The sequence below is a fragment of the Pleurodeles waltl genome, chromosome 10 (assembly GCF_031143425.1).
Source record: "Pleurodeles waltl isolate 20211129_DDA chromosome 10, aPleWal1.hap1.20221129, whole genome shotgun sequence".
In the NCBI taxonomy this organism is placed as follows: domain Eukaryota; kingdom Metazoa; phylum Chordata; class Amphibia; order Caudata; family Salamandridae; genus Pleurodeles; species Pleurodeles waltl.
The window spans coordinates 610,666,634-610,682,113 of NC_090449.1; the positions used below are offsets into that span (position 1 = coordinate 610,666,634).

The window sequence follows — 15,480 nt, forward strand, 5'->3', positions numbered from 1 at the left end:
ACCACAAAGGCTCCTCCCACCCGCATCGTTTATCACTGCGTGCTTATTATGAAGCGGCAAGGACAACAGCATATTGAGAAACCCCACAAGATGAGTGTTTGATAGTGCCAGCCCTGGAAGTAGATAAGCACAACAAATAAAGCTTATGATCACGTCTTCGACTCTACAGTGACACGTGGTGTGATCTTATGCGATCCACTTTAACTGTTTGACTAAGCCAATCATTTAGTCATACACTGAGCGATAAAAGGACTACCGTCCACTTGACATAATATAAATCATTTCTTTAGAACACTTATCATTAATTTTAATTGTACTTTGCTGATGATAGTGACTAATATTATTATAGCTGCTGTTATTATCACTTGGCTGTATATTTATTAGGTTACTTGTGTGGTGTCAATACATGGACATGGCAGGTTGAATCGGGGGTGGTATTATATTAAGTATAATAACTTCCAGCAGTAATATTTAATCTGAATAACTAGTTATGACAGAGATGGAACAACTACTGTTTTGCCACAAGTGGATTATTCAGCGCCATAGAGCAATTTTGGCAAAAAGAAAATGTGTACACTGTTAGAAAAAGACGTGCCCCTAAGCCTACCTTCCAAGCTTTGAGAAAGAAGTAATTTATTATACATGTGACATGACGTGTGTTAAATGGGGACAGTTTGGCACTTGTCCGCTAGAGGGCCCTGTGGCTCCAGGGTTTTGGAAAGCAGACCCCTTTTGAAGGAGGCGCTGGGAGCCAGGGAGTGGCAGCGAGCAGAAATTTCCAGCGTTGCTAACAGATGCCCTGTGCACAGTGGATGTCAGGGTGAAGTCATTGCGCTGGAGACAGATCTGACACCTGGCTGTCCTCCTCAGGTGGAGCAGAGAGCCGGTGGCGAGTACCAGCCCCTTCCACACTCGCCCCTCTGCTCAACACCCAGTGCGCAAAGTTTGGAAATAGGGAGTTGTACCACCATCCTACACAAGCTTTTGAAGGAGTTTCTTATCCTGGGATATCTCCTCGTTACAGCTGGTCGAGACTCGAGGAGGGGTGTCCCGGACCCCTGCTGTCGAGGTGACCCCGCCCACGAGGAGGGTGGGATGGAGCACTGACGGAGAAGTTGCCTTTTCTCGGGATAACTCTCCACAGAGGCTGCTCTGCGCGCACATGTCAGCGCGTCCACACAAACGGGGAGAGGAGTTTTCCTACGTTAATGACTGACCTGCGCCAGAACAGTCACTCGCACAGTATTAGCTGACCGACTGGCTTCTGGCTCCCAGGGACACCTGAGCAGGAGAGCTGCGCCACCTGTTGCTGCACTGAGGATTCTGCTGCCCTCCCACTGCCTCTGGTCTCTCTTGTGGGCACCCCCTTGCCTGGACTGGACCATGCTCCCAAAATAAGGAGGATGTCGGGAGACCAGCTGCTAGGATGCCGGCTCCGGCCCAGGTTAGACTCCTTTGGCATGCCTCGCCCGCTGCATGTGCCCGTTCAGCCTTTACTGTATGATGGATGTGGGAGAGCAGCGCCTTCCTCAGCTGGACCACTTCTGTGCGCTTTGCGGGGCGCAACGGTAGCTTTTCTGTTGGCAGGGAGTGGCTCTCCTCACAGGCACCTCCACGGGAGGCGAACTGGGGTTGCGGGGTGCTGCTGGCTAGAGTTCTTTGTGTAAGGTGTTTATTGTTTGTTCATAAAGTGAGCGGAGGTTGGCTGTAGGGGTTATTCACTGAGCTCGCTATGTATGGGTGGGTTTCATAGGAAAGCTGTGTTCTACTGTATTGCCAAATTTTTGTAGCGCCTCATACCCTCGAGGAAACACCGAGGCGCTCTTGGCGGGCGAGCAGGGGGCTATCTCGTTCGTTGTGGTTCGTCAGGAAAAGGTGGCTGTCTGGTGATGAGTTTTGGTATACCGCTTGAGGGTCGGGGTTGGGAGTGCCCCAAGCATGTAGGGCGCTTGTCTCTCCGCGTAGGCGCCGAGGGAAGCCATTACTCATCATAGAGTTAGAGGAGCCTGTGCTTGTAGGCGAATGCTCGTAGTAGTGGGTCGGGTGATTTCAGGTAGATAGTGGAAGTCCTGCAGCTAGACAGGAAGAACCTGGGTGGGGTTTACGACCTTGCAGGGCAAACTGAAGGAAGCCGTGGAGTTTGAGGGCAGAGGCCCAGGAACCGTTTAGAGGACCGTGTAGTATTCATAGTTTGAAGTTGCGGGCTAAGGTAGGGATCAAAGTCTTCCAGGTGGGATCAAATTGGGATTCATTACGTTAGACCAAGGGTTGGGGTCATAGGGTTAAAGATGATAAAGCGGGATTACATGGAGTGAGAAGAGTAGTCACTAATGAGTTTCCAAGAGTTCGTTCAGGAGTTAGGATGGAATTCATGGGGCTGGAAGAGGGGTCCAGGGCAGAGTCACAAAGTTAAAGGCCGAATGAGGGTGGAATTCATGTAGTGCCATTTAAAGGTTTTTGGGGGGCCCTGGGAGATGCCAAATTTGGGTTCCTGTGTTTCGAAGAACTCTGCATTTTATTATATATTTTTGGGCAATTCAAGTCTGCGCAATACCAAACAATACTGAATTATGCATTACATTATCAGAAACAGACTTCACACAGCAACAGCCACATTAAGTATTTTCTGGACCCCAAAATCCTCAAGATGACACTGGGTAGAGAGGCACAGTGTGAGCTAGGCAGACAGAGATGAGCACTTTAGAATGGATATATGGAGGTGATATAGAGAAACAAATCACTTTCCCGGTGGCCCTTTGAAAGTGGGCCCTGGACAATTGTCCACTTTGTCCATGCCTTAAGCGTCTCTGGACTCATAGAGTTAGACAAGAGGAAGTGGTTCAAGGGGTAAAAGGTGAAGTGGTTGGGCTGTATAGATTTGGAGGCACTTAAAGTCTGTTTCCCCTAGTTAGACAGGATTTTAGGGTTGGAGCTTGATGGGTGCTGTGAGGTTCATAGAGTTGGGTGGGGGGAGTCGGGGTACCTCTGGAGCTTGGAAGAGCGGGGGGTTTGGTGGGAGCACAGAAGTAGGATTGTATAGTGGTAGACATGAAGTAAGGGTGGGGTTCAGGTGGTGAGTCAGGTGGGATTCTGGGAGTGAGGAGATGGTAGGAAGGAGAATTCATGCTGGAAGAGCTCCTTGGGAAGACTCATAGATTTAGGCAAGGGGCTGAGGTAGGACAATTTGGGGTGCAAGTGGGTGTGTAAGGGGACAAGGGCAAGTTTCACAGAGTTGGACAGACAGAGGTCGATGGGATCCCCAGAGGTACAAGGGTTGATATCAGGGTATTATTCATACAAGCAGCTGGGGAGGGTCTGGATCTACAGAAGTGGAAGGGGCAAAGGTTCCCCAGAAGTAGAGAGGATGAGGTATGTTTGCATCCATACATGTGCTGGGGGTCAGCGGGCGTATATGATCATACAGGGTGATGTCATGATAGCATTCATGAAAGTGAGGGACTTGGGAGTTAATTCTTAGTCAGACAGTAACGCCGGGTATGGTCGAGGAGGAGTCATTCAGGGAGAAGGGGCGTGGTCATAGTGGGCTTCATGGGGCCGGGTCAAAGGGACAGTCTGTGGTAAAAGGGCGGGGTTCTGCTGGGAGTCAACATAGAAGGGGTAGGTCAGGGTAGGAGCCATAGATGTAGAATGGGTGGCGTCTGTATGGGAGTCCCGGAGGTAGGAGGGTCGTGGGCAGGAGCAGGGTGGGGTCCTTGATAGTGGAGGGAGCGGGGTCCCTCGATGTTCAGTTGGCATCCAGGCCCCCACTTTCTTAGCACAGACTGAGTTCCCGGGCTCCCGGCTCCGCTCATCCGCCCGACCCATCCTCTCGGCTTCGCCTCAGGTACCTCTGCTCTGACACGCTCCCAGACGCACGCCCTCCCTGCTCCGAGGGAGCTGTAAACACGCACAGCTCTCAGCGGTAAATCACAGCGCCTGCTCCGAGCTCAGCGCGGCCCTTTATCTGAGGGAGGTTAATGTGCCAGGCTGTCAACATCCGATAATTATCAGACCCGGAGCACTACAAGTGTGCCGCGCGTTCAAAGCCAGAGTTTGTCCTCACTGGACTAGGAACCACCAAAAATAGTTTTCAAGCGCCCTGAAGCTAAAGACGCGTTATTGGTTACGATCACAAAAAAACTGACTACGTAGAAAATAGAAGATGTTTAGGGTCAAAGCGTAAATTGTCCATTCAGATTGTACGTATTAACTTCTCTGTCTTTCTATAACGTATGCTCAAAAAACAATATTTCTTACTATGTATTCACCCGTGGGTTCATTTCCAGCGTACAAGTTCTAATTCAAGCCACGCTGAGCTCACAGGCTTGTTAATATGTCTAAACACATCCGGTAGTACCGCAATTTTCGTATTTTCTTCTATGTGTGCCCAGTCTTACACCTTGTATTTTATTTATAGCAAACGTATGTCCGTCTTCAATTTTAATTGTAATTGTAATTGTAAATTGCATTCATACAGCGCTTATTACCACTGACGAGGCCTTGAAGCGCTTTGCGGCGAGGAACCCAAGGTTAGAGTTAAAAGCTAGTGCAGCGGTTTTTAATCTGTGAACCGAGGACACTCGGGGGTCCCTAAAGCCTACTCAGGGGTTGCGTGATTGTTTAAAAAACGTAAATAATATTCAAATTAATAATTTAAATTAGTAAAGAAGCAATGTTTAATATTGGAAAGCTCTTTCTAAATTTGATTGTGGATTCAATACTCTATTTCAGTGTTTGAGAATTTGTGTGGTGTGTACTTGTTTTTGTATTTTGTATGTATTGTTGTGAGGTTCAGGTCATCTGGATACCAGTGATTCAACGGGAGGTCCACGTCAAAAGGTTAAGAACTACTGAGCTAGTGGATTAGTAAAACGCTTTAAAAAAAATGTCCTTGTGGATGTTAACTCCAGATTAAAAATAAATTTGTGTGTTCCTTTCCCACTGCCTGCCCGAGAGTGCGTTGGGTGACGTTTTCAGCACGAACCCTATTATAAAGTTAACTCTAACTTCTAGCAACAGTGGTGATCCAGTAGCCTCTATGCGCTCTGAGACTCAACAATACAGCAAATGCTTGTGACTACTGTTAAACGTATTTCTGACTTCTACCACGCAACAAATAGATCAATTAGGCTAATTACGGCGGTAAGCACATAATAGATTTCACAACATTGAAGTTCAAAGTCACGTTACGTTCATATCCAATTCTATAAATTCGTGCATTTAATCTGTTTGACTAAACAGTCAAAACCGAATATAGTTAGACTCCTGTCGACTTTGGAAGAGAAGATATTGAAGAAATGAATTGTCCAAAATCACACTCATAAGTGAAATGAAAACGGGGGGGTTCGAAACGCTACTTTGCAGGCCACGTCTGCCCCTTAACACGTGCTTGGGCACCAGTCCTGAGGTGGAAAGTTGGTGACGGACAGACAGCAGGCCCCCTGGGAGGGGGTATGGAGCACGCACCAGAGCCCGTGGGTGCGTGTCCTGCTGTCCTATCTTATAAATTATCCAACCAGTCGACAGTTGTTCATTTCACTCCATTGTGGCCTTAGACAGACACTGGGACTGATAGTCTGCCACAATGGCGCAGTCGTCTGCAGGATGCTTTCTCCGGGAGGCTTTGTGGCGCGAGATAAGGCTAGGCGGAAGGATTAATAACTAGTCCTGTTGGATATCAGCCCAGACCATACAGGCTTAAATAGATCATGGGAGAATTAGAGCTCGGCATTGCCACTGATCACGTAGTGTGTTCGCGGCCCTGACAGTCCCCAGAGGAGGCCTAGCAGGAGCCTGGCAGGGGGTCCTCGGTGAGGGGCCGAAGCTGCTCTGTTGGTGTGAAGCCACGTTATGTTGTGATGCAATGTCTTGCTATGTTATGATGTGCTATGTTATGACGCTGCCCTCGGATTAACTGCGCTATGGGGATGTTTAATGCACCAGAATAACAGCACTTTTGACCCAGGATGTTATAAATACTAACGCAATTTTATATCTATTTTAATAATTATTGGTACGTATGACGTCAAGGATACGAGCATTAACATACACTCCAGGTGCTCTAAAATGGCAGTAGAACTGCGTAGAAATATAGTTCAACCCGAAGGTCACAGGTTCATATGTCAATAAAGAGGCGTCCTTCGCATTTCACCCTTTCATGGTTGTTGACATCGTGATGATTGAGCTGGTGGGTAGTGGTGTCAGCTGATACTTTAAGCACTACCAAACAGTGTGAGTTTGGCAGAAGGTGCACCCAAAATATTTCAGACGTACGCAATACAAATTCTCTAAGGTACAAAGTCACTGAAGTCACAGAGCACGATTGTCGAACAGTGCACTTTGATGCGGAAACTCAAGAGATCTTCTAGCAGCCTGTCTAAGATGCCTGCTGGGGGTAATTTATTTGGTGTATGTGCCAAGAATCCATTTTCTCATTGTAATAAACTCTGTTGTCTCATATGGCTGTGGGGATACTTGTATTGCTCAGCAGAAAGCGCGTTTCATTCAGTATTTGTCACACTACATACTCCTCCCACGGAAGAGCAGTCCTTTCAATGGGGAGATGAAGTTATTTGCACAGGATCATACAGTTTGGATCAAACGGAGTAGTCAGTGGTCGAACTCTAGATTCTTTGTTCCGATAATGGCATGGTTGGAGTTAGGCCACATCTCAAGTGCCTTCTGTGTTCTGTCTCCTTTTCCAGCTCTTATATTTTACACTTTTCTGCCCCGCCAGTGCTGTGGCCGTGGGATGTCTGTCAAGCTCAAAATTGAATATCTAATAATCATTTGGTAAACAGCATCATTGTTGAGGGGTGACCTTTGAACTGTTAGACCACACTGTTATTCATTTCCTATATAACTACCTTTATTACATATAACTTAGAAGGAGCTCACATTTATACTGCCATGCTACTGCAAGACTGTGACTGCAAGGTTTTAGTAAAATATTAGATTAGTTTCACTATATATCTGAAAAACAACTTTCTGAACAATAGTATACATTGCTAATATTGATGAAGACTCATAATATTTGTTATTACACCAGTATATGTTTTATTATTGTTCTTAGAGCATCTGGTTGGGTAGCAATACTCATAAGCCATTCAGAACTAAAATGACCCTTGAGGTGAATGTGGATTTACCAATTACTTGTATTCTTATTCTTATTCTTATTCTTATTCTAATTCTCATCCTTATTCTTATTCTTTTATTCTTATTCGTATTCTTTTGCTCAATCTTATTCGTATTCTTAATCTTATCTTATTTTTATTCATACTCTTATTCTTATTCTTATTCTTATTCTTATTCTTACTCTTATTCGTATTCTTGATCTTATTCTTATTCTCATTCATACTCTTATTCTTATTCATAATCTTATTCTTAGAACTAGTACTTCCATTTACCTATTTCTATACAAGGCCATATTTAACTTTTCACTGCAGGCTCTGACACAGTAAACATTCTCAAAAACAGGCAATTTACCATTGGTCCATAAAGTTGCCATGCAGGGTTACAGTGTGGCCTAAATGTGATTTCAACAAACACATTTAATTTAAATCGCATTTCATTATGGGGATATCTTTGCATGCAATTACATCTAAAATCTAAAAGTGCACTTAATAAATACACGTCATATTTGTATTAGTTATTTCGATCAAATTGCTACACCGCACATTATATCAGCTTTAAACTCTGCCATTCAATTTTTTTTTTTTTTTACAAAAGAGAAGAAGGTGGTAATTTAGTACATCTTTTAAATTACTTTTAATATATGGTATTCTTTTTTATTTACACGATTTAAGGTTTTTCCATGTTTCTAAACAATGCAGTATAATGCTTTCCTTTGCAATATTTCAAACAAATCTCTCTGCTTTTGCTTTCCTATTAAAATATCCCTCTTGAAAGGGGTGAGTGCACATTCCCTATAGTTTTAACACAATTATGTTTGTTTAATTTGCTTGTTCCATACACTCCAGTCACTTTGTAAATGCATTTTAGTGGTATTTCAAATAGCTGTAAAATCATTACAATTATGCAGCCTTTGTGAAGAAACCTCCGTGTGCGGTACTCTGCCAACAGTTCCAACATGGTTTTCCTTCTCCCCTAGTTTGTCTTGTATGGTGGAGCCATATATTTTACTGATTTTGTACATTTTTATTCCATGATGATTTTATTTTTGTAGCTGAATTTGCAGCAGTGAATTTGCATGCAGGATTTTTTGTTCTGCAATTAAATTTCTGTTAATTGGAACTTTGAAGCAGGTGGCGAGGAAAGTCAGATCGGGCTGTAGTAGGCCTCATATATTTAAATTGATGTGGTCAATTTTGTTTACCCAAATTCAGCATTGTTATGACCTACCTCCATTTTTCATATAACCTAGTTCGTCCTGGCTTATAATTCAATTATTAGAAGTTTTGTATAGCGTGGGCAAGATACCCTGGGTGGGAAAGCACTTCACAAAAAAGAGCAGTTTTGAACAAATAGCAGTTAGGAAAAGAGGTAGAATATATATATGCACAGTAACGTAGTATAAAATAAGTAGCTTATACTAATATAGTACATGGTCAAAGGAGAGAAAGTAAAGCAAAAAAATACAGTTGTCGAGAGTTTGAAATGCATGAAATCCAAACATTAATCTAAATGGTGTTCTATTTATCTATAGGTTGCGAACAACGTTCTAGATTTCAGAACCCATCTCTGCATATTAGAGCAAAAAGACAGTGTTCAGATGCACTAACGTTCTGGTTGCATAAAGTGGTCACAGTTTGCAACCAATTTTTTTGTTTACCAGAATAGAATTTTGTGAATGGAGTTATGTATTAATAGGTTAGGTCACAAAATTTAGCATTCGATTGAGTAAGGATCTGACCTACGTATTTAATATTCATTAGGTAAATCACAAATTGCGGTTTAATCCATTTGGTCACAGGGACAGTGGCTTACAAGAGTCAGCATACCAACGTGTTGTGTTTGTTTTCAATACGTTTTTTAAGCAGACTTTTTACCTTAATGGAAAAGGGCCTTTTAAAAAAAAAAAAACATTAAAAAAAAATTCCTTTGAGATTTGGCAGCGGTTCCCTGGACCACTGACTACACCTCCTAAACACTTATGTCACAATTCCACATTGACTCCAAAGGGCACCCTTTCCCTGTTACCGCCTCAAATTAGGCATTGGTTTCTTTTCAATGGTTTGTGCTTGAAATGTCAGTTGCAAACCATTGATACAGAGGATAACAATCCAGAATTTGGAAGGGGACCTATAGCATGCCCTTTGCAGACTATGATCAGGTATCCATTCACATTCTCTTCTTAGAAGTTGGTATATGTTTACTGACTCCTACATAGGATTCGTACGTATGGAAAACCTATTTTGCAGCTGAATTTCTCATACATCGCAGCGTTTGCAACTGCAAAAAAGATTAGTATATCTGGCCCAATGTTCTTTATGTTAAAGATTGACCCCTCTTGGCGGGTCCATTATCCACTACAACCGAGTCCCACTATTATCCACACAAGGATTAGGAACATTGCCATGTAGTTAACATTGTTTTCACATATGGCTGAATTATAGTGTTTTTGATTTTTGCATATTGAAAGAGGCACTTCAGAGGAACCAAGGAAGTGGAAAATGGGACAAAATGCGGTATTTCTGATTGTAAAACTATCTCAGTGGTTGAACTGCACGGATCTGTGTATAGTGTGCCTATTACGTTTTCATATCACATACTCCCCTAGTTAAAAAAAAAGTGTCTGGAAACGATGACACCTACTTTTCAAGTGTGAGGAGACACGTCATTTAGGAAGGTATGTTCTATACAGTCAATAATATTATTGATACCCTAGACAGACTATGCATCAGTCTCAGGACTCTTGATTTTTCACAGTAGTTTTCAGTACTCAATTTGTGCCTGAAGCATGTGAAATTAGAAAAGGAAGTGGGCTCCTAATCTCTTTTTAGGGAAAACGCATTATCGGATTCTCCAGACATGAAATAAAAACATTACGTTTTTATTAGTAGAATTACAGATCATGAATGTGTTCTTGCAAACTAATCGGAGTCAAGCCCTCAGCACCAGAATCAATATGCGGTCATGTGCACGAGGACTTGAGGAATTGCAAGCGAAAATATTTCCTGTGGTGCTTTGGTACACGTATATGTATTTTTTTCAACGTTCTTACTTTGCAGGCAGTGTAGTGAAATGAAATGTTTGTTAGTAATTTCATTAAATGAAATAATGCAGGTGCTACCGAAATATATGAGCAGCTTGCAGGTTCAAATCCTTGTGTAAATTCAGCTTTTTAGGTCGCTGTATTATCACCTTACAGTGGGCTTATAGCACTGTCTTTGTTTAGCATTGGTTGTCTTAATTATCACTCTCATTTCATTTCTTCTTATTCAACAGCTGTGTGAGCTTCCTTCCTTTTCTTGTTTTTGTTCTTCTCCTAAAGCATGGACCATGGATGCATTACTGTGTAATTCCACTGCCCGGTTTTTTACATGTTCACTCAACCACACGTTGGCCAAAATGTGTCTGTTTCTCTGTCTCCTAAGAAATTAATTTCAAGGCAACATATATGTATATATAGCCTTGAAATTAATATATATATATATATATATATATATATATATGGTTATAGTTATATGTATATTTTCAATATATATATATATATATATATATATATATCCAGAAAAATGGTGTATTTAAATCGCACACCAAGGGCTGCACATCATTCAATACCAGCTGGTAAAATACTCAAAAAACCACTTATTATCGATAAATTCATCGGCTGCTATTTATTGAAAAAAGATTAGATTGCAGGTAAATCACACCAGCAAAAGTTGGTACAAAAAGCACAAAAAAAGATCGACAATGTGCCCACCATTCAAAAGACACATACGCTGTCCCAACCAAATGTCTACGCGTTTCGGCCGAAGCCTTCAACAGGACATATATATATATATCAATGATGCATTTTACTTATCAAATAGCATCTAGCAACTGGTGGCTTAGATTAGAAGTGGCCACTTAATTACATACTTTCATAAGACCAAACCGCACATCTTTATTGGGGTCTAATGTCACTCTGCGTCTTTGTTGTGCTTGACACCACTATGCACTTCATTTTCATATGCAGATCTATTACCCTCCTGCATTAGGTTGGGACCACCTATCTCCATCATTCGTTTTCAACATAGATATCTGCCCTCATTCTGGTAAAATATTTAGTGATACAATGGCCCTGCTAGCGCGCCTTGTCCTTAGTAAGTAAACGTACAAGGGGACGGGTATAGGTCGATTAACCTTTTGAATAGCATGGAATATTCTAGTCATGCAGTGACCATTGGACCATTTACTCGAATCAAGAATCAAGGTGACATTTATAGAAAAACACCTTAAACCATCCACTCATGAATGACTACAACTCATAAATGAGTTAACATTTTTTATTTCCCTATTGATTACAACTCTAGGTCATCTGTTAGTTCAATCTTTATTTAATCAACTTAATTTTATTAGTTAAAAATATCACTCTTGGCGAAAACATATGCAACAATGCAAATTTCATAAGCTAAGAATACCAACATTAATTGTGAAATTCAGCAATTAAGTTTGCCAGTCATTGTCACTGTTAGCGTCACCCTTAACAGCCTACCTAACCAAGATTAGCATCAGCATGTGGGTCTTCATGCGAAAAACAATTTGGAGAAAACATAAATTTGGAGAAATCTACCTAAGTAAGAATTTCTATAATCAGCACAGTTGGTACCTAGAAGAAAAGGCATAAAGTAATCAGTCACATTTTCATAGCTACCTATCCAGGACAGATCAGCAACAAGTCAGTCTTCGTCTTCAGGTCATCAATTAGTCAGCTACGGATCAGACTCACAGACCATGAGCCTAATATCAACACCTCGGACAGTGTCTCCTGACGTAATCAACTCTTCTCCTGCAACTCTGACTCTTGCCCCCGGTCATGACTTTTTATTAGGGTCTCCCAGTCCATCCCCCTAATTGCTAATTGGTCAGTCAGTCGGCAGATATAACTTTAAACTATAGTTTTTGTTTACCAAATGTACAAATTTTCATATTTATTCATTCACAAGATGTGGATTGGTTCTTCATGTGATGCCCTCATCATCCGGCTCATCAGGTATCGAAATTGTTGCATATTCCTCTTCAGTCAGTGCTTCTATTGTTCAAGTCCTGGGAAAGTACATTTAGCCTGCTCTACACATAATTGTATCAAATTGTCTTCATCATCTCCTGTCCGCCGGCACATTGCAGAAAATTCTAGCTAAGTAACTTGAACTTTGAGCGAGTCAAGGCTATAGTGGCTTCCAGTCCTTTGCAAAGTGTTCAGTATTTCAGGTTTTTCAAGTATGCGAGGCTCAGGGAAACTAGGCCTTTGGTCCAGCTAACTTAGTACTACAAATTAATACAAAACATAGGTTATACATCTCATTATGACATATTATTACATTTTTCTCATACATTTTCATTATTTCATACAATTTCAGTCATTTTAGTACACATGGTGATCACATCCCGAGGGCACATTTTCAAACGTGCGCATTATTTTCTTTGTGATTAATTTCTCTGCACATTTTCTCATTAGTAATCACAGATATATCATTAATAATTCTCTTAATTAGCATATCTGCTTCAACAGCCTTATTCTGCATTGTTAGTACAAAAACAAATTCTCAGTTTTCCTATAAAGACCAATTCTTATCCTTTTTATGCATTAGTTGACTGTATAGTTTTGTTTTGATAGAAACCACAGAACATCCCAGTAGAGATTATATCCATAGACAATGCCTACAGTTTGGATCTTTAGTCCAGTTTTTCTACCGGCTGTTGCATTCTCAGTATGGGTCACATGTAGCTCCCTTCCACCTTAGTCCATGGCATCCATTCTTAGGTTGTATATTTAGTCAAAAGACTCACCAACATTTTATATACTTAGTTTATAGACCATACTCCCATCCTGAATTTTATGTAAGCAGATACCACCTTATAAGCCACTATATTTAATTTAAAGACAACCCCAACTCTGTTCATCATATTTAGTTGAGAGGCCATGCCCTTGTGCGGCTTGTTTTCTAAGCTAACTTGTTACATCCACTTTGAATATTTACCCTGAAGGAATCAGAGGCAACATAATGAACATGTAGATATTATCACCATTCTTCATCTTTAGTAGTGAGATCCGACACCAGGTTCAATCTTTAGCCCAGAACCATTACCTTCTTTTTGAAACTACAGTCTAAAAAACACACTTCAAATTTGCATCCTTATATTAGAGAGCCTTTGTGCTCCCAGCATCCTTCATCTACGATTCAACACACATAGGGGGTCATTTCAACCCTGGCGGTACAGGTCCGCCAGGGCTGAAATGACGTAAGCACCGCCAACAGGCTGGCGGTGCTTCCAGGGTCATTACGACCGCGGCAGAAGCGCCGCGGTCACACCGCCGGGGCCGGCGGTTTCCCGCCACAATGGCCCCGGCGGTAGTAATCTGCCAGGGCAGCGCTGCTAGCAGCGCTGCCCAGGGGATTACGAGTCCCCCTACTGCCAGCCTTTTCCTGGCGGTTTGAACTGCCATGAAAAGGCTGGCGGTACGGGGAGTCGCGGGCCCCTGGGGGCCCCTGCACTGCCCATGCCACTGGCATGGGCAGTGCAGGGGCCCCCTGACAGGGCCCCATGCAGCTTTTCACTGTCTGCTATGCAGACAGTGAAAAGCGCGACGGGTGCAACTGCACCCGTCGCACGGCCGCAACAACGCCGGCTCCATTTGAAGCCGGCTCCCATGTTGCGGCCCACATCCCCGTTGGGCCGGCGGGCGGAAACTCAGTTTCCGCCCGCCGGCCCAGCGGGATGTCATAATGGGCACCGCGGGAGTGCGGTCGCATTGGCGGGCGGCGGTTGCCGCCCGCCAATGTTGTAATGAGGGCCATAGTCTTGATTCCTAGTCTAGCACCCATACCACCACCATTAATATTTAGTATGAAAAACATAATATACAGCAGTGTCTAGATTCTATCCTGAGCTGCCTCTTAGGTCTAGGGACCCCACTTGCACCAATAATTTCTAGTTAAAGGACTCTCACATTACATCTGTAGGTGAAGGCATTAAAATGTATTTATCTCTGTAGCTCCTAGATCAGACAGCAATGTCTATCGTTTCTTTAGACAATTTTTCTCTGCCATTGTTGGAAATGGCCTCTTTGCAGGATCACCCCCAAACGTTTTGCCTTCCTCCTCTTCTTTTTCTGACCTCATTTTTTCAGGCTTTGGAACTCTGGACACTTTAACACTGCTAACCAGTGCTAAAGTGCATGTGCTCTCTCCCTAGAAACATTGTAATATTGGCTCATAACAAATTGGCATATTTGATTTACTTATAAGTCCCTAGTAAAGTGCACTACATGTGCCCAGGGCCTGTAAATTGAATGCTACTAGTGGGCCTGCTGGTTGTGCCACCCCCATAAGTAGCCCCTTAACCATTTCTCAGGCCTGCCCTTGCAAGGCCTGTGTGTGCAGTTTCACTGCCACTTCAACTTGGCATGTAAAAGTACTTGCCAAGCCTTAAACTCCCCTTTTTCTACATTTAAGTCTCCCCTAAAGTAGGCCCTAGGTAACCCATAGGGCATGGTGCTATGTAGGTAAAAGGCAGGACAGGTACATGTGTATTTTATCTGTCCTGGTAGTGGACAACCCCTAAATTTGTTTTCCACTACTGTGAGGCCTGCTCCTTTTATAGGATAGTATTAGGGCTACCCTCACATATTATGTGAGTAGTAGATTCCTGATCAGAAAGGGGTAACAAGGTCATATCTAGTATGGCAAGAATGGTAATAGAGAATCCTTCTTATTGGTGAGGTTGTATTTTATATTACTATTTTAGAAATGCCACTTTTAGAAAGTGAGCATTTCCCTGCATGCAGAACCATCTGTGCCTTACAGCCTGTCTCCAATCAACGTCTGGGCTGGGCTGGTGACAGCTTACTTGTGCATTTCACCCAGACAACCACAAACACAGGACACTCAATCACACCTGCACTCATCTAAAAACCGAATGGGTCTTCCTGGGCTGGAAGGGTGGAGGGCCTGACACTTAAATTTCAAAGGCTAGTGGCCTGCCCTCACACAATGCACTGTCAACCCCCCTACTGGGACACTGGCAAACAGACCTGTACTGAAAGGGGAACGTGTGCACTTCAAAACCACTCTTTTAAGTCTCCCCCACTTCAAAGGCATTTTTTGGTATATAAACTGGGTCCCTGACCCCATCAAATCAGACACTTCTGGACTTGAACAACCTGTCAAGAGGAACTGCCTGTCTGCCCAAATCTGGACTGCTTTTCTGAGAAGGACTGCTGCCCTGCTGGTGCCCTGCTGTCTTGCTTCCTTGCTGCCCTCTGACTTTGCTGGGAAGTGCTCTCCAAGGGCTTGGATTGAGCTTGCCTCCTGT

At 42.9% G+C, this 15,480-nt stretch overlaps 1 protein-coding gene across 1 annotated transcript in view; it reads left to right on the forward strand.

Annotated features, from left to right (window-relative positions):
- Positions 1-810: 810 nt before the first annotated feature.
- Positions 811-15,480, forward strand: part of LOC138261759 (sodium channel protein type 5 subunit alpha-like) — a 957,661-nt gene continuing 942,991 nt past the window's right edge. The window contains exon 1 of the mRNA XM_069211083.1: positions 811-1,444. The gene's annotated coding sequence lies outside the window, so the exon portion shown is untranslated. The remainder of the gene's footprint in view (positions 1,445-15,480) is intronic.